Genomic DNA, 27,007 nt, shown 5'->3' with positions numbered 1-27,007 from the left:
TGCTTAGTGGTTTACAACCACCCAGAACTCCAGTTCCAGGAGACATTACACCCTCCACAGGCACCAGCCACACACTGCTGCACAGACATACATGCAAACAAAACACTATGCGCACAAGTAAATTAAAAAGTAAACAATAAAACAAGAAGCCAAATTGGCAGAAGTGCTTTGTTTTGCTTCCGTTCTATCTTTCTCATTAATTTTACTCCTGTCCATCTCACATATATTTATATAATTAATTTAAATAACATACTGCATTGTATATACTAAGGAATTTCCTCTTATTTTAAAAGATGTTCCTTTTATTTTAGGTTTCCTTTAGTGTCAGCAATAAAAATATCAAAGCTGACATAGGTATCAAAGTGTGAAAAGGAAACAAACTATTGAGAGAAGCTCAAATAGCTTGAGATTTGATGCCCAAGCAAACCATACCGTTTATTTAAATATTTATGTTAAAAGTTTTAGATTTGCTACTTAGCTGCTATAGATAACCTTAGTTAGTCTTAATTCTCCTTTAAAATGTAGTTTCTCATATGTTTACTTTTAGTGTCAAATGAAAGCAAATATAGATTGGTTTCAGTTTAGTAACAGTTCCTGTATCACTGGAGGACCTTGCTTGGGGTACCTTTATTTGAGGACATGGATGACCATGGTACATAGAGATTTGTGCTTATTTTATCTTGCTTTGTATTTCGGCTTCTCATGCCTCTGTCTTTTTGTAGGGATGCAAGTTGATGTCCATGATCTTGACAATCTACTTGGAAACATGACACTCAAACTGATACCCGAGAAAGTTACTGAATCGGCGTCAAAGTTACCGGTTAAAGGTAAGTGACTCCGTTGCATTGGACCCTCAAGAGAATTTGGAGATTGAGGCTGACGTTTTTTATGGTGTTTGTTTAGTTTTGGTAACAGTAACTTTTTCCTTTTTAATTTAATCATGTAAAATGATGGTTTTACCATTAATTCATTCAGTCATTCACCAAATTTTTGCTGGGCACTCAGCCGTACATGGTTACTTGGATTTGCATAGTACTTACCTTGTGTATTAGGTATTGAAGTTAATTAATATAGAGACTATTAAAATGTCTAGAAGTTCTGGTAGTCCTATAAAAATATTAAATTACAATAAAAGATATAAATTATATATTTTATCTCATCAACATTTGCCAATCAAGTTAATAATAGAAACAAATGAGTTCTTTTAATTATTCCAATTTCTGTACCTTCCATTCCTCTTGCTTTTCTAAGGAGGACAAATTGATGTGAGCAGTTTGGACAACATTCTGGGGAAAATGCAGATCAAAATCTCAGAAAAAGATCTAGGGAAGCCAACAGACAGCCTCTCAGGTGAGTCTTAGAGAAATGACTGTCCCTTCAAAGAGTCTGCACCTGTGATCACAAATACCGGACTTTCCAAAACCTTTGCCTATGATATCAAAACGGCGTTTTACAGAACTTTGGGAAGAACTTATTCCTAGTATGAAGGTAAGCCTTAGTTTTCATTAAATAAAAAATTTGTTGATTTCATTCATTTTTGTAATATGCTTTTGTCTGTGTTTTGTTTATCTCTTCTCTGATCTTTGATTCTGTTTTTCTGTATTACTTTTTGGATTTGTTTGTTCTTTCCTTTCTGGGACCATAGGCTGGACCAGGTATGCTTATCTGAAATATTTCTCTTTGATTTTGGAGTTGGTGCTTATTTCTTTAAACTTTCTTCTTGGTAAGTCTTGTTTTGCTGCTGTGTGCTACAAGTTGTGTTTCCGAATTCACTTACTTAGAGAGTCATTTGGGATATAGTTAAGAAAACATCTCATATTTCTCTGTTTTTATGCCAGTAATATAGCTAAATTAAAACCGATTCCCTTTTAACTTATTTTGATATAACCCGAAAAGCAAAGCATAAGGGTGTTTTATGGTCTAGAGTACAAAAATCACAGATTTAATATTTTAAGCATGACACAAAGCTACTCTCTGTTGCCTGAGCTGTGTTTCGCTTCCTGCTGTCTGTCCTGGAACCAATCATCTGTGGAACACTTGGGCTTACAGCTACATGCTTTTGCTTCATCCTTAATTTGCATGTTATTCTAGAATTCAGGAAATGCCTTGAAGCTCCAGTGGGCATACCAAGAGTTAGGACTCTTTATCTAACATTAAATTGCGTGTGTGTGTGTGTATCTGTATGCATTTTAGTGGAACTGTGCCCCAAGCACAGCGTTTCCAAAACTATTTCTTTTGCTTAGAAGGAAGAGATGTTGGTGTCAACAAGAAAAAAATTCCTGAATACAAGGATCTAGGACCTACAACACAGGAGTCCTTAGGATTAGTGATTACCCTGCCGACTGAAGGTGAGACTATGAAATGACAAGTCATTTTATCCAGAGGAATTTATATTTATTTAGATGATTTTCTACAACCCAATTCTTTTTATTTTTGAATAGCTAATGGCTTTATTTTTGTTTTATATTTTTTTAATTTTTGTGATTTGTATACATGAGTACCATATATTTTTGTTATATCTACCCCTTTCCTCATCCCCTCTTGTATGCTTCCCACAGCCTGCTCTCAAATTGATGTCTTTTAATACATCTCTGTGTATATGTATATGATGTATACATATCTGTAGGACTGACTGAGACCTGTTAGTACTGTCCGTATGTACTTGGGAGTAGGCTTGACCACTTAGGTATAGATAGCCTACCAGTGGGCTTTTCCTTGAAGAAAACTGACTTCCCTTGTCAGCCCTCAGCTGCCTGAGACTCTTCAAGCAGAGCTGGGTCCTGTGTGCTCTTCCCTGTTGGTGGCTGGCTTGTAGGCTGGTGTGGTCTTGTGCAAGGACCATACTGTTGGGAGTTTCATGGTTACAGCATCCCTGTCATGTGCAGAGGATACCATTTCACAATAGTTCTCCTGGCCCTGTGGCTCTGAAAAACTTTCTTTTCTGTCATATTCCCCAAACCTTGAGTATATAAGGATTGTGTTATCGATGTCCCATTTGGGGATAGACACTCAACAGTTACTTCTTCCCTGCGCTTGGATTCATTATTGTTCTCTGTAACAGGTTCTGTCGGCTGAAAAGAACAAAAAAAGCAGCTTCGTTGAAGGGAGAGTGAGAGCTGTACTAATATATGGCAATAAGAATAAGCAGTTAGAGGCAGTTGGAATCTGTATCTGGTTCTAACATAGCTGTAGTAATTTCTCCTATAGAGCCACAGATCCTTGACTAGGTATACAGCGGCAGGCATGAGTTCCTTCATATTATATGGACCCTAAGACCAGTCACACAGCTGCTGCTGAGCTTTTAGAGCCACCCTTGTACCACTGGGAAACCAGTTATTGCAATTGGAAGGGCCTGCAGCTGGGGAAGACCATTGATAACTTTTCCTCCTAGAGTCAGAACCAGCTTCATTTCCCCAAGTTCTTTACAACACAGTCCTATTTTTCACTTAAGCAGAGAATCACTCAAACTTTTAGGAGGCATTATTGTTTTTCCTTAAGAAATGCTAAGAATACTTTTAGTTTGAGAAATTCCACCATAAGCGAGAAATTGAGTCATTTATTGGTGAACTCATTTTATTGGTAGAACAGACTGTTAACTTTGGAGTGGGGATGAAAATGTTCAAAACTCATTGCATACTGTATGAAATTGTCAAAGAATAAGAAATCACTAGCTCACTCTTTTTAATCTATTGTGAGCCCCAAAGTTTGTAGTGAGATTTAAGCAGGAAAAGGTGTTATGAGAAAAAAATGAGATCAGAAGCATGGAAGGAGATTCAGCATGCTAGAGCCCTTTCTGTCTTTGTAAAATAATGGCTTCCATGTTTCCCAAGTAAACCTTTAGTGAATCTTTAGTGAGACCTTGTGTCCTACATGGCATTGAAAGATTTAAGGCTCTTAAAGATAAGTGAAAGGTGTAAGACATTAAATTTCTTTGTAGGCATACTTGGTGTATCCAGCGGGTACATGCTCCTTTTGATTCATTCTAACTCTATGGAAGATCTGTATAATAACAAAAAGAGGTATTTGGTAAGATGTTTGACTCAGAAAACAGCAAAATCAATGTCAGAAAAAGAAAATTCAATCTAACTGTACCAAATCTACAAATTGCTGTCTATCGCCACTGCTCTCTTTCACTGATCAAGTAACCAGTCTCCTTTAAAATGTCATGCTGGTCAATAAAGAGCCTTTTATTCAAACTCCATTACTGAACACTGTTTCAACATTTGCAGTGTTTTAGCTGTGATCTTTTGCTAAAACTAGGCCACAACTAAGAGTCAGCATTTTTAAAAAACAAAACCTTACTCCATGTTGCTCCCAAGGGGGAAATGATCAAACTGCACACTTCTCTGAAGAGCATGAGTTTGAATTTCACATGGCAAAGGGATGTAAAGATCCGAGCATAAGCTGCAGTTTTAATCCACTGTGGAATGGAGCTCCACAAAATTGGGATGATAAAAATCATGAAAAAAAGAATCTGTAGCGCTACAAATTTGTCACTGCAGTTTTTCAGAAATATGCTCTTAATAACTTTATATTCATTCATCTCTCTGTGTTATGATAATACCCCAAAAGAGAATCCATGACAGATCAAAGTAATGATTTCTCTAAGGTCCGATTTGAATCCACGAGTTTATTGAGATTACTAACAGGAGTACGAATGAGGGGTTACTTACAGGACTGGGGATGATTTTTAAAAAGGAATTGCATCAGGCTGGGCGTGTTGGCATACTCCTTTAATCCCAGCACTCGGGGAAACGGAGGCAGGTGGATCTCTGAGTTGTAGGTCAGCCTGGTCTACAGAGTGAGTTCCAGGACAGCCAGAGCTAAAACAGAGAAACCTTGTCTTGAAAAATCAAACAAACAAACAAACAAACAAACAACCCCCCCCAACAAAAACAAAAACAAAGCAACTGCATCATTGAAAAGTGCGTCCTGGCACAACCCTGTGACCCCAGGGCTTTCTGTGTAATCTGTAGGTGGGTGCACAGGTCTGGGAGATCTCTCAGAGCTCATCGGGTCCGAGTCTCATCCCTAGCAGTCGGCAAACTGTCTAGGAGCCTCCGAGCATCCTATGAGTGTCTGCTTTCCCAGACATGTGATGCCTTGTCTACCTCCTAAACCTGATGAGCCTTCCCCTCCCTCCTGGGGGGGATTTCTCAATTCTGAGGAAGCTGCTTCACAACAGTGTCCATATGTGTGAGTGTATGTTCACATGTGTGTGCAGGCAGGTGTACTTGCTTGTGTGCTCGTGCAGAGAGGCTAGGAGAGAATGTGGGGTGTCTTCCTCTCTTGTTCTTCAGTTAACCCTTTGAGCATGATCCCTCTGTGAACTGGGGTCTCACATTTTCTCAGGTTAGCTGGAAACCAGCAAGCAGCAGAAGTCCTCTTGTTTCTACCCCATTCAGACCCAGGGTTGCAGGCATTTTAGGATAGCCAGCTTGTTATGTGAATGCTGGAATCTGAATTCTGGTTCTCACGACATTGTAGCAAGAGCTATTCATGGTTGAGCCATCTCTCCAACTATATTGTTTATTTTATCAGCAACTTCTTTCACATTGTGATAATCAGTTTCCAAAGACCAGAGAAGAGTTGGGAGAAAGAAAATAAATAGGAATGAGGAAGAGAGGAATAAAATGAAAAAAAAAAAAAATTAAATTGAAAAAAAAAAACATGTTAAGGGACATAGAGCTCACACTGCAATAAAGGATTAACAGTTGCTCCACAGGGGGGAAAAAATCTGGAAACTCAGGTTACTGGTATTAGTTTCTTGTCAAGTTTAAAAGCATGAAATCTGTGATTTTTGTACTCTAAACCATAAGATACCCTTGTGTTTTTCTATCTCAGAATAAGTTAGAAGGGAATAGGTTTTAATTTAGCTAGCTTACTGTTTTTTTGGGTTTTTTTTCCTGGACAACTAGAAAAGCCACGTTAAAGTTCTGATAGTCCTATAAAATATTAAATTACAATACAAAGATATAAATTATATATTTTATCTCAACACTTGCCAATCAAGTCAATAATAGAAATGAATAAGTTTTGGGTTTTTCCTGTTTTTGTTTTTTTAATTCCAATTTTCGGACCTTCCATTCCTCTTTCTTTTCTTTTTTTTTTATTTTTTTTATTTTTTTTTGAATTTTATTTTTTTCTTATCAGTTACATTTTATTAACTCTGTATCCCAGCCGTGTCCCGATCCCTCATTCCCTCCCAGTCCCTTCCTCCGTCCATCATCTCCACCGTGCCCCTTTCCAAGTCCACTGATGGGGGGGAACCTCCTCCCCATTCATCTGATCCTGTTTTATCAGGTATCTTCAGGACTGGCTGCAAAGCTCTCCTCTGTGGCCTAACAGGACTGCTCCTCCCTTGGGGGGTGGGGAGGCCAAAGAGCCAGTCATTGAGTTCCTGTTAGAAATAGTCCTTGTTCCCCTCACTTTGGGAAACCAATTGGTTACTGAGCTACCACAGGCTACATCTGAGCGAAGGTTCTAGGTCAAAGCAAAGACTCATGACCAAACCTTTGGCAGAGTACAGGGAATCATAAGAAAAAAGGGGAGTTAATCTGATACAGAAAGGATAGGAGCTCCACAAGGACCAAATATATATGGGCACAGGGTATTTTCTGAGACTGACATTCAACCAAGGACCATGTATAGATATAATCCTCTTGCTTTTCTAAGGAGGAAAAATTGATGTGAGAGGTTTGGACAGAGTTCTGGGGCATATAAAGATTAAACCCTCCAAAAAAGAACCAGAGAAGCCAACAGACAGCATCTCAGGTGAGTCTAGAAAAGCCAACATAGAGTTCTGATAGTCCCATAAAAATATTAAATGCAAAGACATAAATGATATATTTTATCTCGTCACTGTGGTAGTTCCTGCAGCTGTAGAGTGACTCTTTAAATCAGGAAGAGTAAATCTTCTCAACACTGTTCTGTACTTTCCAGATTCTTCCACTCTTTTAGTTCCTTAGCATTTATATTTTAAATTTGTTAGGATAACTATTAATTTCTTCAAAAGACAGTGGTGCAATTTTGATATAAATGATATTGTATTTGTAAATTTATTCAGAGAAAATAGACAAAGCCACAGTGTTGGTCTCTTTCGTGTGTGTGTGTGTGTGTGTGTGTGTGTGCGTGTGTGCGCGTGCGCGTGTTTGGGTACAGTAGACAGTAAGTATGGATATCTTACTGTCTACTGTAAGCCATAAACAATTCTCCTTTCTCTTCATGAAAGATTTTTATTTCTTTAAACAAAAAAAAAATTTTTTTGTAAATTTGATACCAGAAAACTTGGACATTTTTTGTTAGGTTTACTTGTATCTTAAGATTTCATTTTCTAGTTGTTCACTGCTGGCAGCTAGCAGCACACCTGGCTTTTGTATTAGTCTTTTATCCTTCAGCTTTATTAAATTCACTCATTAGTTGAAATAGTGTTTTGTAGAGTCCATAGGGTTTTCTGCTGCAGATGATGGTATTTTCCACTTCCTCCCTTCCAACAGCACAATGTTTTGCTTTTCCCGCCTCCCCTAATTCTTGTTTTGCCTGCGTGTCTAAAGCAAAGTCAAATAGAAGAGACAAAAGTTGGGTCATCTTTGTCTTGGTTCTTAATCTTAGGGGAAAAGGAGTTTAATATTTTATGGTATTATGTTAGCAACAATATTTTTATAGTTATGTAGATACCTGTTTCTAAATTCACCTAATATTTTTACAATCATGTTTTTATTATCTGTCTCATATTTATGGCTTTTCCTGTAGGTAAAAAGAAAGAGGATGCCAACAAATGAATGGATACCGTAAAAGATGAAAAAGCTTAATGAGAAAATACTACGAGTCTGAGATCCCATTTCTCTACTCTGATTTTAATATACTGAGTTGTCAAATTGTCCATTTATTATTTTTTTACATTTACACTGTGGAAAGTCGTATATAATATCGTAGGGCCTGGTTATATATAGTGTACATTAAGCAGAGTTGTGCACAATGGTGACGGCATCTTTACCCTGCAAAGGTTTTGTTGTTGCTGCCCTTCCTCGTGAATGGATCCAGAGAACACATTCCCTGGGACAAAACAATGAACAGTGGTGGCGTGTGGAAGTGCATGTTTTCACTAGCAACACTTGGTTGACCCAGGCAGAAGGACCTCTGTGTGTTCTAGGCCAAACTGGTATACGAAGTGACTTCCAGGCCAGCGAGGATTATTTAGTGAGGCCCTGCCTATACATAAACAAACAAGCAAACAAACAAACAAGCGAAGGCTGTTTCATAATGAAAGAAAATAACTATACACGACAGTAGCATTAAATAATATCATCATGTATACCCATATACATACTATACATTCCTGTCATTATGATTATTTTTACTAGGAATCAGAAAATAAATCACATTTCCAGGGTTGTTACTGATATTAGTGGGTAGGCACCATTGTACTTTTATTGTCCGGATGGTAGTTAATACTGGGTAAGCATGAAAATCTATGTGCTCAGTGTTCTTAGGTATTTTGTTAAAATCTTATTTATTTGTACTTTCTACCATTAGAAGAAGAAAAGGCTGATGTCGTTGATATAAAAAGTATCCTGCACTTCCGGAATCTCTCTGGAGAAAGTGTGGACATATCAAATATTTCTATTTTTGGTAAGTACTTTAAATTACATAGCACTTATTAGATAATTTATAGCTATCCCTGTTCTATGGGAACATTCACCATTTTCACTTAAAATGCCATTTACTTGCCAGAAATTTTTCAAAAAGTGAAGATTTCCAATTTTTTTAGAATACACTTTTAATAGTTTTCCTTTAGAAAAAAGTTCCACTGCATTACACAGAAGTTTTCAGACGGTGTGCTCTGTCAATCACTGATCCTGCCATTAGCCAAAAGCCTGCCTAGTCCTGCTTTAGAAGCCAGTGACTGGGCATCTCCAGAACTAAGCAGGGAAGAGTGAAAAATAAATAAACTGAACAAGAATAAATTAAAGGGGAGAAAGGAAAGAACGTAGAGATAGGAGGAAGAGTAAGACGGATGAGTAAGTATAGTGCCTCACTGAAGGGTCTTTTGTTTATTTGCAACTATGTCACAAGTCCCGAGGACAAACCACAGTGTCTATCATTCTGAAGTGTGACTTTTGGAATGACTCAGTTAATCCCTTGCAACCTATTTCTGCCTTCCATGCAGACATTCGGGACTACTACCAAAAGAAGTTGATCGACAACGTGAAAGCCATTGAAGGTGAGTGTGAGGCATAAAGGAAAGGTAGATGACTTGAGATCCTTGTGTTTTATTTGTGCACAACTTTGTAACTTTTTATGTGTGTGATTTCTGCCACCCTTGTCTGTATCCTGATAACATGTGTACAGTCTTCTAGAAATGTGAATGGATTTTTGCAAATAGTCGTGTTTGTTCTATGGGAGAAGGAAAGAAATTAGTTAGATGGCATGTTGGCTCTTTAAAAATAAATCACATTAAAGCTTTGCATACATTGTCATACTGCTTGGTATGCGCAATCTGGGCCCTGAGGAAATAAAAACAAATGAGACTTTCTTGTTTCAAAGCCCCGGACTTGTTAACTATGAGTTCTTCAGCCATGCTCAGCAAGCCAGCCAACAAAAACCTGACAGGAATGATTTATTCTGGTTGTCATTCTGGTGTTGATGCCTCCAGGAAGTTGGACAGTCTTCAGTGGGCCTCAGTCTTTGTATGTTCGGATCACCATAAGGCCTTTCAGTAAGACAGTGATTAAAGTTTGCTTGCTTTTTTTTTTCTATAGAAAAGGGTATTGATGTCCATGAACTGGGCTCTGTTTTGCAAACTTTGAATGTGGAACTTTCAGAAACTCACCTGAATGACCTTAAGCAAAACCTGCAGGTTGATGGTAAGATTATATTAATTGCTCATGAACGTTTGATGATGGTAGTTTCTTCCCAAGAGTCTCTAACGTTCTTATTTTGCACTAAGGTATTGTTTAGACTACGCATGTGAAAATAGTAAGTTCCACCTCCCAATATGAAAAAGAACATTTCAGCAATTCCTTCTCCCTCTATTGATAATGTGATTGTGTCTGCCATTGGCCTGAAGATTTAGGAGAAAGACCGTTGTGAGGATGTCCCACAGGGTGGACATAAACAGAAACAATTTAAATCTAGAAAAATTCAAGAAGAGAGAGAAAAAGCATTGTCAAGAATATAAATTCATCTTGGCCATTCTGATGGGGTTCTAACAGGAACTCAATGACTGGCTCTTTGGTCTCCCCACCCCCGAAGGGAGGAGCAGTCCTGTTAGGCCACAGAGGAGAGCTTTGCAGCCAGTCCTGAAGATACCTGATAAAACAGGATCAGATGAATGGGGAGGAGGTCCCCCCTATCAGTGGACTTGGAAAGGGGCACGGTGGAGATGAGGGAGGGAGGGACTGGGAGGGAATGAGGGATCGGGACACGGCTGGGATACAGAGTTAATAAAATGTAACTGATAAAAAATAAATAAATAAATAAATAAATAAATAAATAAATAAATAAAAAATAAAATATTAGAAGTCAATTTAAAAAAAAAAAGAATATAAATTCCTTGGATATGATTTTTCTGGGGCTGGAGAGATGGCTCAGTGGTTAAGGCACTGGCTGCTCTCCCAGAGGACCTGGGTTTGAGTCCCAGCACCCCACATGGCAGCTCACAACCAACTCTAGTTCCAGGATCCAATGCCTTCTTCTGACTGCTTCGGGTACTGGGTGCATATGGTACATGCAAGCAAAATACTCATACACATACAATGAAACAAATAAGTTAAAGAGCTATTATTCGCCCATCCACCCCCACCTATTCCATGGAAAAAATGAATAAGAAAGGAAGGAATAGTTTCATACATCCTCCCTTTTCTACTTGGAAAGTTTAAGAGAAATTTGTATCCCTATTTTCTTAACTATTAGCACGTTTGTGGGTTTAGCCATTCTAAGAAAAGGTTGAAACTGGCTAGAGAAAAGTATTAGGATAATGTAGAAAAAGATGTGTCTTTTCCCCATAGATGCTTGTTTGAGACATGCGACTGTTTCAGAGAGGCATACGGCTGAGGAGTCACAAGCACCCCCCCCCCCGCCCCCACGCGCTCATACAGAGGCAGTCTGCACACTTAGCCATGTTCTCAGCCCAGTCTTGTCCTGGAGAACAAAGGCCCCTCCCCTAACATAGACCAATTCTTAATGCTGGTGATTGGGTTGGATGAGAAGGGTGCATGTATTCCAATTACCCTTTATTCTCCAAGTTCAGCAACTTTACATTTTTAAAGCCTTCATCCTGATGGTTGTTGCTCTCTCTCTCTCTTTAACAGATAATGAAAAGGCTTCATTCAGAAGTTTGTTGGATACTATCACCTCAGTTGTAGGTTAGTAATAAATTCATTAGGATGGGAGTGCAGCTCAGTGACAGAACTATTGCTTACCTGTTGTGCACACCCAGTGTTCAATTCCCAGAACCACAAAACAAAACAAAAAAGTTCAATGAATCCACCTGCTGCCATGCTGCTTATTAGGGAAATGCATATGTTTAATTGTCTAGCATTGCTATTTAAATTGTCTACATTTCAACAACAAATGTTTTTAACATTTCATAGCAGTATTGTAACATGTTTTCATTCTCTGGAGTGTTTTGTACAGAATTTGCTTTGTGTCTGATATATACCATAAACTGGGTTAACAATCTAGATGGTAAAGTAAAACAAAAAAGTTGTCAATTCATAATGAAGAGAAATCACCCAATACTCAGCAATGAATAAGCCCAAAATTCTTACATATTTTTCCAATGTTTGAAGCAAAAGACTTAGGTATTGGAGACGTGAAAAGTGTTCCAGAAAGTGTGGCATTAGAACGCGTGGATAAGGAGAAGCTCCTGCGCATGAAAAGTCAGCTACCTGATGGTAAGCACTCCCACTGCGGTGTCGCCTGCGCAGACCTAGAGCCGCACATTTGGTGAGGAGTTTCTTTACCTACTGAGAAATAGAAAGGGTTTTCTAACTTTTCAATATATACTGTCACTTGTGTTTTATAACATTTTGGCCTCTACAGTCTATCTAGCTGCCAGCAGGACAAAGAACTCTCTATTCTTAACTTAATGGGATTTCTTTTTTTTTTTTTTTCAAGACAGGGTTTCTCTGCGTATCCTTGGTTGTCTTGGATCTTGCTTTGTAGACCAAGCTGGCCTCGAACTCAGGGATCTACCTGCCTCTGCCTCCCGAGTGCTGGGATTAAAGGTGCGCACCACCAGCAGTAAGAGACTATTTTTAAGATAAGAAGAAGGAACTAAGAGGTGAGAAATCAAAATGGAGGAGAATTTACTGGGAATTTAGAGAATATGAAATTGTGAAGAAACCAGTGGTGGTGGCGCATGCCTTTAATCCCAGAACTCAGGAGCATCTCTGTGAGTTCAAAGCCAGCCTGGTCTACAGGGTGAGTTCCAGGACAGCCAAGGCTACACACAAAAAAACCCTGTCTCAAAACACAAACAGAAAGAGAGAAAGAAGGAAGAAAGAAAGAGAAAAGAAAAGAAAGAAAGAAATTATGAAGAGGATAAGAATGTTTTCTACAGAGTACCAGGCTTGAGTGTGTTTTTCTTTCTATAATGTTACTTAAAAACATTTTTTTAAAAAATAGATTTCTCTCTCATATTAGTGTCAGCCCTAAAAATGTTAATGTCTGAGTAGAATGAAATAAATCTTTCTCCATTCTACAGTACTAAAGTTATTTGAACGTAACTTGGAATCATTCTATGAGAAATCGTAAAGTCTGAACTCCCGAGATCGCGTCTTGGTGTACGTCTGAGCTAATGTACCATCACTGTGATCTGCTCCCGTAGCTAGTGGAAAGATTTTTAGGAGCAGATTGACCAGTGGTGTGAATGTGTAGGGCCTGCACAGGCGTCAGCTGTTAGGACCCAGTACTGCTCTTTCAGAGGACGCATGCTCAGCCCCCAGCACCTGCCCTGGGTGGTTCACAATCACCTGTAACTGTGTGGGCTCCACCCCGTGCTTCCGACCTCTACAGGCACTGCACTCCTGAGCACACACCCCACCCCCGCACACAGATAAGCATAACTAAAAATAAAGTAAAACAGGTATTTTACAGTGAATGGTAATCACAAAGAAAAGGCAGGTGAACGTGGAATCTGTGTGAGTTCGCACACCATATCCCGCATATTGAAGTGCAGGCCACCCCACCTCTAAACCATGCACCGTGTGAGCAGGTCTTTCCAGCTTGGGATGCTGATCTGACATCATTAAGTTTCCTATTTTGTGTTCTAAATTTATGTCCAAGACACTCTTTTTAAATTAATTAGTTAATTAATTAGTGTCTATGTGTAATATATGTGTACATGTATGTGTGGGTGAGTGTGTTTGCCCAAGTGGCATGTGTGGAGACCAAAGGTTGGTGTGGAGGGTCCACATCAATCTCCCATTATCGTGTGCGTGTCTGTGTGTTCGTCTCCCAGTGAACCTGAAGCTCACTGGTTTGGCTAGGCTGGCTGGCAGTAAGTTTCTGGGATCTTCTTGTCTCTGCCTACCAGCTTTTTGGTTGTAGGAGTGAGCTGTAGCCTTCATGTAGGTTCTAGGATCCAAAATAAATTTCTTATGTTTGTGAATTGATCACTTTATCCCTGGGCCATCTTTGTAGCCCATATAGTCTTTTAAAAGCATTCATTGTTTTATTATTATTATCATTAATTTGAAGCAGCTTTTTTGTGTGTCCCTGGCTGGCTTAAACTTTTTGTGTAGTGTAGACTGACCTCAAATTTGCAAGTGACTGTATTTGCCAAGCATTGGGATTGTATGCGCGCACCACTACACCAGCCCTCCAATACACATGTAATTTTACTAGAAAAGAAAATGAAAGCTTTTGTCCAAACTTTTTAAGTAGAAAGCAAGAACATTGATTGGATCTTTTTCCTTAGTAAACCCACATATTACTTTTTCCCAGCCTAGTTATTTTTTTGTACTGTTGTTACTTCCGAAACACAATAATAAATACTTAAACATCAATAACAGAGACAGACTGCATACCTAATGAATTGAGGTTTTAGATTTGTATCTTATGCGTGTTGTGTGTAGGGATAGGTGCATACAGTGCATGGCCAGCATGTGAGCCTCAGAGAGGAACTTGCAAGAGCTGGCTCTCTCCTACAACGAGGGTTCTGCAGTGTAAAGCTGCATGGCCTACAAAGCAAGGGCCAGGCCAGCATGGGCTACCTAGTGAGACCTTATCCCAAAAGCAAGCAAACAAACAACATTTCTCAGTCATAGGACTCCATGCATAGACACAGTGGTAAAGTGAAAAACGTGTATCCATAAGTGATACTTGACCAGGGGTCTTCCTGTTACAGCTGTGCATCAGCCACATCTTGTTTTTGTTTGTTTGTTTTGTTTTGTTTTAATCAGGTACATAACCATTGTTGAAAACTATAGATGTTTTCTTATTTTTAACAGTATAAATTGAGCTATACTGTATATATTCCATTATGTCTAGTATTACACCAAGCTACTATAAGATACATATGTGTTTCCATTTTATTTATAATTATGAAACCTCCTTCTATGAATAGTAATTGTACAAATACCCTTGTACTCTGGAAGCATGAAGTTTTTAGGGTGCATATTTGGGGCTCATATTGCTAAGATTTATGTAGCCCATTTAAGACTGCAGGAGTCAGCCCTCCATCTTTGGCTTTGCTCACATCACTACATGAGACCATCGGCATCAAAGACCAAACTGAGATTCAGGAAATTCCATCAGAACATATTGCTGCTTTCTGTTTGATTTGAGGCTGGTAGTTCCTGCCCCGTTTTCCACTCTTTGTGGCTTGGAGAAGGTGCTTTGATCATTTATCTAATATCACAGTTGTTTCAGCAGGACGGCTGTTCTAATCAGCGTAATTAGAAACAGAACTTGATAATGGACTTTAATTAGCAATAGGGGCATCTAATCTGGAAGTTCAGAAAACCAAATTAAGCTCTACTCACCATCACCACTGTTTGAATTACTTTACCCTTTGTTGTAGGTGATTTGGCAGTTGCTCAAGCCTGTAGAGGATTTCAGTTCTAATCCAACATCTTTACTGACTCTACTACCTATATATGAAGGCTTGATCTTTCTTGTGAGATTTAAAATAGTAAGACACAGTGGTATTAATGATCACATTACAGCATCAGTGATTTTCTTCATATTCCCTTTTTCCCAAGAACGGCCTCCTGATTCCAAAGATCTGGATATTCCTTTACAAGGCGTGAAGGAACACCTTGAAGAAGAGAAAATTAATGCTCTGCTACAGAATCTGCCAGGCGATGGTAAGCATTCAAAATGGATTCAAAATTCTTTCAAAGAAGATGTGCTTCCATAAAGGGATCTTTGAACACTTGTAATTGACATTAAGAAGACCCAAAATATAAAAGAAAACTTAATCTAAAAGTGAATGTGTTTTTGACTCTTGACCTTTTCTTTAACTTTATTTTTATTCTGTGTGAGTGTGGCCGATGCCACTACTAGACTTGGGCAGAATTTGAGAAACATGATCCTGTTGGAGAAAGGATATACAGAGGACTGAAGCGCTTTTGATAAAGTAAAAAGGGGGTTGGAAATAGAAAAAAAAAAATTTCATAGCCAAAAGGGAGGAATGTTTAAATGCCATTTTTGCTGAGTTCCCATCATCGTTTAAGAGACAGAAGGGTTGAGGAGACATTAAAGATGGTAGACTCATTTTTTACATGAGATGGACAGAGTTCTCCGAATGTCTCACAGAACCATGAGCTCAGGTCGGGTCTGAATAAACAGCTCACCCATTCCTATTTGTGCGTTAGTTTGCATTCTCACATTCCTAAGTGAAACTCCGTGGTCCAAAGACTGTGTTATCAGACTCCTAATCTTCTTTGGTGAGCTAGAGATAAACTCCTAAGTTTAGTTGAATTTAGATGTAAGTTACCTACCAAATCAAAGAAACAAGTGAAATGTGTTAAGCATTTGTCATGCATATGTGAAACATGTCACTGGAGGCTGTCTCCACCCTACATAATTTAACAACTGATGCTGTTAAATGAATCAATACTTGCTCATGTTGTTAGTTTCATCTAAGTCTGTCACTGTAAAGGATAGGCAATGTTCTTTTTTCTTTCTTTAATATAATTTTTTATTTATTACAGTTTATTCACTTCATATTCCAGCTGTAGCCCCCACCCTCGTCCCCTCCCAATCCTCCCTCCCTCATCTTCTCCCATGCCCCTTCCCCAGTCCACTGATAGGGGAGGACCTCCTTCCCTTCCATCTGACCCTAGCCTATCAATTCTCATCAGGACATCAGGACTGGCTGCATTGTCTTCCTCTGTGGCCTGGTAAAGCTGCTCCCTCCTCAGTGGGAGGCGATCAAAGAGCCAGCCTCTGAGTTCATGTCAGAGACAGCCCCCTTTCCCATTCATTGCCAGGGAGCCCATTTATAGACTAAGCTGCCATGGGCTACATCTGTGCAGGGGTTCAAGATTATCTCCATAAATGGTCCTTGGTTGGAGTATCAGTCTCAGAAAAGACCCCTGGGCCCAGAATTTTTTGGTTCTGTTGTTCTCCTTGTGGAGCTTCAGACCCTTCCAGGTCTTTCTATCTCCCCCTTCTTTCATAATATTCCCTGTACTCTGTCCAAAGTTTGCCTTTGAGTCTCAGCATCTGCTTTAATACCCTGCTGGGTAGAGTCTTTCAGAGGCCCTCTGTGGTAGGCTCTTGTCTTGTTTCTTGTTTTCACTGTCTTCCAATGCCTTTCCCATTTGCCTTTCTGAATGAGGATTGAACATCTTACCCAGGGTCTTCCTTCCTACTTAGCTTCTTTAGATGTACAGATTTTAGTATGTTTATCCTATGTTATATGTCTAATATTCACTTATAAGTTGGATATACCATGTGTGTCTTTCTGCTTTTGGGATATCTCACTCAGGATGATCTTTTCTAGTTCCCACCATTTGCCTGCAAATTTCATGATTGCCTTGTTTTTAATTGCTGAGTAATATTCCATTGTGTAAATGTACCACAATTTCTGTAACAAGTAATCCAATTTAAAAATGGGGTACAGAGCTAAACAGAGAATTCTCAATAGAGAAATACCGAATGGCAGAGAAATACTTAAAGAAATGCCTGACATCCTTAGTCATCAGGGAAATGCAAATCAAAACAACCTTATGATTTCACCTTATACCCATCAGAATGGCCAAGATCAAAAACTCAAGTGACAACACATGCTGGAGAGGATGTGGAGAAAGGGGAACCCTCCTCCATTGCTGATGGTAATGTAAACTTTTACAACCACTTTGGAAATCAATCTGGCGTTTTCTCAGACAATTAAGAATAGTGTTACCTCAAGATCCAGCTATACCACTCCTAGGCATATATCCAAAATATGCTCAAGTATACAACAAGGACATTTGCTCAACCATATTTGTAGCAGCTTTATTTGTAACAGCCAGAATCTGGAAACAACCCAGATGTCCCTCAGTTGAGGAAAGGATATAGAAATTGTGGTACATTTACACAATGGCAATGTTCTTTTAAATGTATTCATTCTTCAATTTTTATTGTTTTCAACCTACCAGACAGAATGTGTCTCATTTAATTATTTCCTTTGCTTGCAGTGAGTAATGCAATCACTAGGAAAAAAAAGTTTAAATGTAGTACCCTCCATTTCTAAAACAGAAAATTATCTTTGGACACATATGTCTACCTGAAATTATGACAGAGTTGGTCTTTTCATATTGTCAATGTGAACAGAATTATGAGGGAAGAATACATCCATTATGTGGAAACATCCTCTAAACCATTGATTCTAATTTGTTTTTAACAAATGCTCGACCTTAAAAAGTATTTAACAACTCAGTTAAAATTCTATGTTACTATGAACGTTTGAGTAAGAAAGTACCAAAAGTTATTTATTTTAAAATAGTATGTAGGAAAATTAGCACTGTACAGGATAAAACTATTATCATTATGAAGTGAAAATTATGTTACTCAGATCAAAGGATCATGCATACAATAAATGATGAGAGGATATATAAATTTCTCATCTGCAATTTAATACGTGGGCTAATTATGAAAACAAATTGCTTTTCTTTGTGGAAAACTTGAATCAAGAAATAGAAGTCCTTTGTGGCTTTTTGGTTTTATGTGAGACAGACTTTCACGTAGTCTAGACTATCCTCAGGCTTCCTATGCAGCTTGAGGCAAGCCTTGAACTCTTGATCCTCTTGCCTATACCTCTAAGTGCTGGGTGACAGCAATGCATCACCACCATAGCTGAAGACTCTTGACTGATAAATGTTTCTTTTGCTTTTACTTTTTTTTTTTTTTTTTTTTTTTTTTTTTTTTTTTTTTTTGCTTAGGGGAGGATGCATTATCAGGAAGTGAATTTGTTCATCATTTTGTGAAATGATTATTCTCTAATATTAGTGATTTTGTATTTTCAAAGGAAAAAGAATTAGTCGTGATGACGTGAATGAAGCTCTGGGAGGCATGAGGATTGAGATCGCAGACAAAGAGCTCAAAAACCTGCAGGAATTGCTGCCATTTGATGGTGAGCTTTGAAGATACTATACTGCTGAGACCATCAGAGGGTTTCTCCTCAGAACTTGTGTGAATTGCTTTACGTTTTTGCTTATTCCTTCTGAAAACTGCTAGAAATAGTTAGAAAAGCAACGTTACTGTCGCTTCAATTTGTCTTGTCATGTACCAAACCCTTCAGCTATCAGATTTAACATTAAATAAGATCGCGCAGAGAACACCGGACAGAAAGGTTGGGGCACAGTCAAAATACTGCGAGCACACCGTGTCTTCAACCATTTTAAGGTGATACAAGGGACAAGTGAAAATGCGAAAAGTTAACAAATTTGGGATGGACTGCATGAAAGGCCGTCCACTGAACTCAAGTTCTGAGTCTGCCAGCTGAATCATTCTTCCTTGTTTATTCATTTGGTTACAAGGAGCAAAGTATAAAATGAAGCAAGCAAGCAAACCTATGAACGAATAGTATTCTGGTCAAGGTCAAAAATTTCCCTTTCAGAAAAATACAGAGACATATCTGGTAAGTAGTAGTCAGTTGCCAACAAATATACAAAATAGAAATCTGAAATGATATTTTTTTTCTTAATTTCTTGGGAGAATTAAATATGTTCTGGAGCGAAAGCACATTGCTCGAACTAACATCTTAAATGGTTAGATACAATTAAAGAAAACACCATCCATAAATAAAGGAAAGCAAAATCACTGGGTTTGGATCAACTGTCTGTAAATAACTTAGAATCTCTAAATGGTACACCTGTGGCTTTGCCCCATAGCTGGAGAGTCTACACTTGAGGGGACTTCTGTGGTAACTGATGATGCAACAGTCTCGAGCCACTCCACCATGAAGCTTTGGAAGTCGCTGATTAATAAGCAAATGTTTTTGCTTTCCAAACCCTAGAGATTTTCATATCACATTTACATTCTGACCTATGTTCAATTTCTTTATTTTCAAGGAGAAGTTAATATCAAAGGCATAAAAAGTGCTCTGGGAGAAATGGGAATAGAGCTCACAGGTAAGGAGTGCTCCCAACTTGAAAGCATGCTTCCAATCAATGGTCAGCATTTAAAGAACACAGTGTAACCTTTAAGAAGTCACATAACAAGGTTGCCTCACCAGGGGGAAGTGACCAAAGAGCAGGCAACAGAGTTCATGTCAGAGACACCCCTGGTGTCCTTACTAGGGAATGCAGATGGAGACTGAGCTGCCATGGGCTACCTCCGAGCAGGGGAGTCTAGGTCCTCTCCAAGCACAGTCCAAGCATCAGTCTCTGGGCCCAGATTTTTTTTATTTTGTTGGTGTCCTTGTGGAGCTCCTGTCCCCTCCAGGTCCTTCTATCCACCACCTCCTTCTTCCGTAAGACTCCCTGCACTCTGCCCAAAATTTGACTATGGGTCTCTGAATCTGCTCTGATCCCCTGCTGGGTGAAGTCTTTCAGAGGATATCTGTGGTAGGCTCCCGTCCTGTTCCTTCTCTTCTGACACTTCCAGTGTCTATTCTGTTTGCCTTCTGAAAGAAAATCAAGCATCTTCCCTAGGGTCCTCCTTGTTTAGCTTCTTTAGGTCTGTAGATTTACCCTATATAATATGGCTAATATCTGCTTATAAGTGAGTATTTATCATAAGTGTCTTTCTGGTTCTGGGATACCTCACTCAGGATGTTCTTTTCCAGTTCTATCCATTTGCCTGCAAATTTTATGATTTCCTTGTTTTTAATAGCTGAGTAGAATTCCATTGTGTAAATGTACCACAATTTCTCTATCCATTCTTCGGTTGAGGGACATCCAGGCTGTTTCTAGATTCTGGCTATTACAAATAAAGCTGCTATGAACATAGTTGAGCAAATGTCCTTGTATGGTGCAGCATCTCTCGGGTATATATGCCCAGGTCTTGAGGTAGCCCACAGAGGAAGAGGATCCAAAAAGTCCTGATGAAACTTGATAGACTTGATAGTAGGGGAGGAGGAGTTCCCCTTTCAGGGGACTAGGAGAAGGAGATTGGTGGGGAGAAGAGGGAAGGAGGGTGGGATCAGATGGAGATGAAGGATGGGACTATATAGTGAATAAATTTTAAAAATAATTGATATATAAAAAAATAAAACGTTTACAGTATGCTCTCGCAAAAAAAAATAAAATGTCATGTAAAACCCTACTGGTTTGTAGGCTAACTAAAACCACTGTCTGTCTGTCTGTCTTTTTATCTATCTATCTATCTATCTTAGAAAAAGAATTTGAGCACAGGCCTCTCATGTGGGTGAGCAATAGCGTTGCCAGAAGACATGGATTATTAAATAAAAATCTCTGTGTCAGGCTCAGGCTCCCTCCCTGTGAGTATTTGGTCAGGAAGGTTGCAGAGTACCCCAAAACAATATAGACTATTGTCATTTTTCATGGTTGCCACCATGACAGAGGATAAGACCCAATTGCCGAAGTCACCACACACTTTGGTTACAGGAAACTCCTCCTGCTGGCTGGCTTTCATAGTACTGGAAGGTTGTGTGCAGTCAGTGGGTCTAGGGGAAGGGGCACCATAGGTTTTGTTTAATTTTTTACTTTAACTTTCATGACTACTTGTATCTGAAACCTAAAAGGAAGGAAGGAGGGAAAGAAGAGTTTAGAAGCTACCGTGTCGTCCCATGCCTTAGAAAGAAATCCCAGATGTGTCATTACAGTTTGGAATCGTCTGCATCTGTAGTCATTTATCTACTATTAGAAAAAGGATGTGTCTAGTTTTCTTTCTTTTTATACCAGTGAGAAAATATCGTCAAAATTCCACAGGTTTATATGTAAAGGTGAATGATTCAGAAAGTACTAGAAGAAGAAAATGGAGAAGTTAAAGGGAGGACAGGGAGAAACAAAGGTGCCTTTTTTTGTTTTTGTTTTTGCTTTTATTTTTGTTTTTGTTTTGTTTTGTTTTGTTCTAGCAGGGTGGAATTCTCCTAGGACCCGCAAAGCCATATTCAGAACTTTTCCCAATTTGTATTGTTTTTCATTTTCTGCAGATAGAATATGTGCCTTCTCTGGGGCGAATGGGCTGTAGTATTCCCTTGCTTAATCCTCTCATGGGACCTTATCTCTGTCCTTACAGCCAATGGAAAGGCGGACCAGAGCAGGTTGCTGGATGGTGCGCTTGCCTCTAAATGTAACTGAGTATGAAAAGGCTCATGAATGTGAAGCATGTTTTGTAGTTTCTAGATTTAGAATCCTGTCATTGTTATTTCACAAACATAGTTTCCTTGTATATTTTTACCAAACATACTCTTCTGAACCATTCTTTTCATTCAAAATGCTTTTAAATTTTTTTTTTTTTTTTTTTTTTTTTTAGGAAATTGTACAAAGTAATGGGCTACAACAAGGCATCTTTCTCCATGGTGTCATTATACTTAGTTCTCATTCTTTCCTTCCCCTTGGGCTCTCCTTTTTGCCCTCTTCTATCCATCAGTTCCCTCTCTCCTCCCTGGTTAGCCCCCTTTTCAGCTTCCTTGTCACATATGCTCCATTATCAGCTCCATTTCCACCTAGCGGAGGCTCTCTTCTTCCTATCTCCCTTTCCAGTTTGTGAACTTCACACACACATACATAAATCCTATTTACAAACATGCATCTATACACACAGATGTGTGTATGCACAAACATTTAGGGGAAATGTAAGGTAAAACTAAATGAGGAGGAAGAGAAAGGAAGGAACACTAGTGGAGAGAGTTGGAAAAAAAGAAACTAGAAACTAGGGAAATAATATGGCACCCAAATAAAAAAGCACATAAACTGAACTACATGAATGTTTGAAGAATAACAAAAAAAATAATGTTAAGCCACAATAAAGTAAAAGCCCTGTCACGTAGTGTGTAGTAATACGTAGTAACAAAAAGCAAGGAGTCACAAGGGGAAATAGAAACAAACTAAAAAAAACAAACAAAACCTGAGACAGGCGATGTTAGAGCATCTTCCCCTGTGCCTCAAAAGTTAGAGCCTGACAGTTGTGTGAATGGAAAGGATGGATCAGTGAAACCTGAAGACTCCATTTCCCATGATTTATGCTGCTCCTAAGTCTGCACTGAACCAAGTGTCTGGCATCCATCCTCCTGGGACTCCCAAGATATAGAGAGCTAATGACTTAACTGGGGGGTATATCCCGGGGTGCATTGGGAATCTGGAAAGCAAGCACAGCACTGAGGCTGGCACCAAGTAGAGAACCTGTCCTCACATGTTTAAGTCCTCCTGAGTTTACTCTCCTTGATAAAGGAGAGTACTGTGGGTACCCAGTTCATTCCCAAACCTGTGAAGGAGCAGATGGCAGAAAAAGCGTTCCAGAGTTGGATCTCCTTCTGTCCTCAAAGCTGCCAAACTCCAGCCTCCTTCTCGGTTGATAACATCTGCTCATGGGCCTCACTCTTCCACCCCATCTTCAGAGTGTTCCCTGAGCTTTAGACTCAGGATCTAGGTATAAATACATGCACTGGGTCTGGGCATCATAGAATTCGTTGGTCTCTATTTGATGTAAAGAGAAGCTTCTTTGAGAAAGGCTAAGAACTAAGCTTATCTGTATTTAAAATGATAAGTTGAGAGCGCAGTTAGGAATTATGAAGCTCTGGTAAACTGATGGCGGTGGTCTCTCTTCTAAGGGGCCGATGGCATCACTAGTCCAAGTAGTTGGCTAGTTTTCTAATAGCAGCCATATTTCCTTTCTACTTATTGGGCCTTCTGTCTAGTTAGACAGCTGCTAGTTACCATTAAGGTATGAGTTCCACTATAATATCTAGACTATATAAAGAACTCATAATAAAATACAAGAAGCAAGAAAGCAAATTACCTGATTATTTTTTTAAAGGGCTATGGATTTGAACAGAGTTCTCAATAGAAGAAATAAAGTGTTGAAAAAAGTGTCTGCCATTTTTGGCATGTAGGGAAATGCATATTAAAACACTTTGACTCATCTCACCACAGTCAGAACGCCTAAGATCAACAAAACGACTAGTGACAATACTGATGAGTGTGTGGGGAAGAGGGGCCTCATTGACTCTTGGTGGAAATGCAGACTGGTACCACTCTCGAAATCAGTATGGAGAATCCTCAAAACCTTAAAATAAGTAAAGGGTTTTTTTTCTGGTTTTGATGCATTGGTTATTAAAAAAACAAACGAACAGATGAAGGAGAGTATGGAGAATATAGGAAACACGCACGAACAAACCAAATACCATGTTGTTAAACTGGGTAAATATAATAATAGAAATTTGGTGAGCAATAAGTATTATAAAAAACACTTTATGTCATCAGCAATTGTGAAAACATAGGCAGAAAAGCAGCAAACTATCACACACGTGTGGGTTCAAAATAAGTATAAAAATTAAACAGCGCCAATGATAGCAAAAAAATGGAAGCTCCATGCATCGCTAGACTGAATTGACTCACTGCTTTCAGAGGATACTAGGTAATGTTAAAGAAAGTTAAATATATGGTTTCCTCCAGCTATTCCACTGAGGCATGTGTATCGGGGTAGGTGTCAGTAACGGTTTATTCCTAAAGCTGATTGGATGACATAGATGTCAATCTTATCATCATGGAGATTTTGCATACCTGTAATAATTATTTTTTAATTAAATTTTTACTTTGTATATTACAATTTATTCACTTTGTATCCTAGCTATAGCCCCCTCCCTTATTCCCTCTTGATTCCACCCTCCCTCCCTCATCTCCTCCAATGCCCCTTTCCAAGTCCACTGATAGGGGAGGTCCTCTTTCACTTCCACCTGACCCTAGATTATCAGGTCTAATCAGGACTGCTGCCTTGTCCTCCTCTGTGGCCTGGCAAGGCTGCTACCCCCTAAGGGGGGAGGTGATCAAAGAGCCAGCCACTGAGTTCATGTCAGAGACAATCCCTGTTCCCCTTACTAGGGATCCCACTTGGATACTGAGCTGCCATGGGCTACATCTGTGCAGGGGTTCTAGGTTATCTCCATGAATGGTCCTTGGTTGGAGTATCAGTCTCAGAAAATACCCCTATGCCCAGATATTTGGGTCCTGTGCTCTCCTTGTGTATCTCCTGTCCTCTCCAGGTCTTACTATCTGCCCCTGCACTCTGCCCAAAGTGTGGTTATGAGTCTCAGCATCTGCTTTGATACACTTCTGGGTAGAGTCTTTCAGAGTGGTAGGCTCATGTCCTGTTCCCTGTTTTTTTCCTTCCAATGTCCATCCCATTTGTCTTTCTGAGTGAGGATTGATCATCTTACCCAGGGTCCTCCTTCTTGCTTAGCTTCTTTAGGCGTACAGATTTTAGTGTGTTTATCCTATATTATAAGTCTAGTAGCCACTTATAAGTGAGTGTATACCATGTGTGTCTATCTGCTTCTGGGATACCTCACTCAGGACGATCTTTTCCATTTGCCTAAAAATTTCATGACTTCCTTGTTTATTTGGTGAGTGTATTCTACTGTGTAAATGTACCACAATTTCTGTATCCATTCCTCTGTTGAGGGACATCTGGGTTGTTTCCAGGTTCTGGCTATTATGAATAAAGCTGCTATGAACATGGTTGAGCAAATGTCTTGTTGTGTACTGGAGCATATTTTGGATATATGCTTAGGAGTGGTATAGCTGAATCTTGAGGAAGTGCTATTTCTAATTGTCTGAGAAAGCACCAGATTGATTTCTAAAGTGGTTGTACAAGTTTATATTCTGATCAGCAAATATTTCTTAATTTAACAAAAACTCTCAGAAGAGTCGTTTGAGATTCTTAGGTTAACTTAATCTGAGGTACAAGGACTGGAAGCAAGAATGTGTTCCTTTCTGAACTAGAAGCAAGAATGAAATCTCCTGTTGCCCACATTTATGTGACTTTCATTTTCTCATTTCTGTAAGTGGTGTAGGACTTAGAGCATAGCCTTTGAATGTTAGCTGATCCCAACACCCTAGGAGAGCTCCAAAGGTAAATGTTTAAGTGCATGTTCCTATTGGCGGCCTTTGTACCACTAACCAGCCTGTGCTGGGCTTTAAACTAACATACCATGACAGTAAGGCATAGCTTGTGTTATATTGTGTGGTTATTCACTCTATTTTTATGTTCTTCTCTTTTTCCAAAGGTGCAGTTGTGGATGTTACTAACATAAACGTGATTTTGCCAAACATGGGGGTGAAACTCACAGAAACGGAGAAAGAAGATTTGGTAAAGAAATTGCCTGTTGATGGTGAGCATGTAAATCTAATTGTGCAAATTAGACACACTTGAGTGAATATGTGTGTCTCTATAGTGAACACAGAAAAAAGAATTTTTCCATTAAGAAGATGACATTTATAAAAACAGACATTGAACTCAGAATAAAGTAAGGTGGTATTCTTTCTCACTATTTTATCAACACACATCAGTAACTCCTTTAATTTTAGATCCAAGGAATGCTCAAAAAGTGAATAGAACTGTTACCAGGACTAGAAAAGAAAAAATCAAAGAAAGATGTGCAGCTGAGAGAAAGAAGCCTAAGAAGGTCAGGAGGGGCATTAAGGCTGGAAACATAGAAAATAGCAACTCAAAACTGGAGAATATTAATCACAGCTGTATGACTGTGCTTCCTCATTTTCTCAGCATCAAGGGCTTCACACAGTCAAGCTATAATAGTCAGAATGCTTCCTTATTAGACAGTTGTGTGATGTCCCCCTTCCCAGCCTAGTCGCCGAGATCCTTTAGTCAGATTCTCAATCACCCCATTTAATAATTTAGAAGCAAATTCTGAAACACAGTTAAAGCTGAATTAGTGTTGAAGTGCAGTAGATCAAAGAAATTGATTAAAGAATAAATTAAAGAAGCCGTTTATAAAACATTTTGTATTATTCCATTAATGTGAAATGTCTAGAATTGGTAACAGAGTAGAAATAGGGTGAAATGGTTGGCTACAGACTAATCACGTGAGGTCTGAGGTGATTAACATGTTCGTAGATGATGGTCATGGTTGTGTAACTGTGTGCACTAAAAACTTGCTACTATTTTAAGTATGATTCACACACCATAAAATCCAACTGTGTAATATGTGAATTAGCTACATATCAGTCTTTCAAAAAATTAATGATAGCCTGCTTACATTTTAGTTAAAGAAGAAAACAAGGAACAAAAATGCTTCTTGGGGAGATTTATTGATACTGCGGACAATTAATACTCTATTCTGGTTGCTCTTTGTTGTCAATAGGATGATTAGTAAAATCTCAGATTATTAGGGCATGTTTGAGTTAACAGTCTTAATTATTAGTTTCTCCATTACATGAAATAAGTGTTTAAATATTTTCATTTGCAAGTAGAAAAGGGGAAAATTATATTTTGTAGCAAAAGCAGAGAACACTTCTTATTCATTTTTTATGCAATAAAGGAAGAAACCTCTGAGATTCTAACTTGCCTAAAGTTTCTGAGCAAATGTAGCTGTGCAACATGCTTCCATTGCAATTATTTTTAAATTGGTTTTTGAAATAAATACTGA

This window comes from Meriones unguiculatus, chromosome 7, assembly GCF_030254825.1.
Source record: "Meriones unguiculatus strain TT.TT164.6M chromosome 7, Bangor_MerUng_6.1, whole genome shotgun sequence".
Classification (NCBI taxonomy): domain Eukaryota; kingdom Metazoa; phylum Chordata; class Mammalia; order Rodentia; family Muridae; genus Meriones; species Meriones unguiculatus.
This window is presented reverse-complemented; position numbering follows the sequence as displayed.